This window comes from Hipposideros armiger, unplaced genomic scaffold (assembly GCF_001890085.2).
Source record: "Hipposideros armiger isolate ML-2016 unplaced genomic scaffold, ASM189008v1 scaffold_109, whole genome shotgun sequence".
Classification (NCBI taxonomy): Eukaryota; Metazoa; Chordata; class Mammalia; order Chiroptera; family Hipposideridae; genus Hipposideros; species Hipposideros armiger.
Genome location: NW_017731459.1, coordinates 3,780,820 through 3,781,580, shown reverse-complemented (window position 1 = coordinate 3,781,580; position 761 = coordinate 3,780,820).

Here is a 761-nt window from a genome sequence, read left to right as displayed (position 1 = left end):
GTGGGGATCGAACCGGCAATCTTGGTGTTATGAGCACTGCGCTCTAACCAACTGAGCAACGGGCCGCCCTAACCTGTGTTATTTTCTTTATATCACAATTGCAATCTTTTTTCTAAAAATTATTTAAAAGTAACAAGTAATTATAAAATAGTATCTTAAAAATATATGTATGGTATAGAAAATGATGCAGCGAATGTCTTCATATTCACTCTCATCCTCTTTCCCCTATGTGACCCTCTCCTAATTCCATGCCTTTCCTTCCACCTTCCAGGCAATCACCATCTGATTTTTGTGTATGAATCATTTTTCATTACAGTTTTACCCTGAGTGTTTGTATGAGGTAAGACTATATTATTTGCACTCTTAAATAATATTTTCTGTACTTTAGCATATTTTAAAACTTTAAGGAAATGGAATCATTCTCCATTTTTTTAAAAGCCTGAACTGTGTTATGTACAGCTATAATTCTTTCATTTCCCCCTGCTGTAAAATATTCTTCTATGTGCACATACTCTCAACTTAAAAAAAAAGTTCACTCTTGTTGATGGACAGGTTATTTCTGCTTTCTGCTATTAAGAACAGTGTTACTGTACACCAAAAACATTTACTAATTACGAAAGAAAAAAAAGGAAGTGGAGAAAATGGGCAAGACCTTAACAAAGTAATCAAAATTAACATCACTGATAAGAGGCAGACATTTGTTCCTCCCATGTGACACCACAGAGGGATGTAATATTGCTTCTGTGGTTTTCTAGCCATAC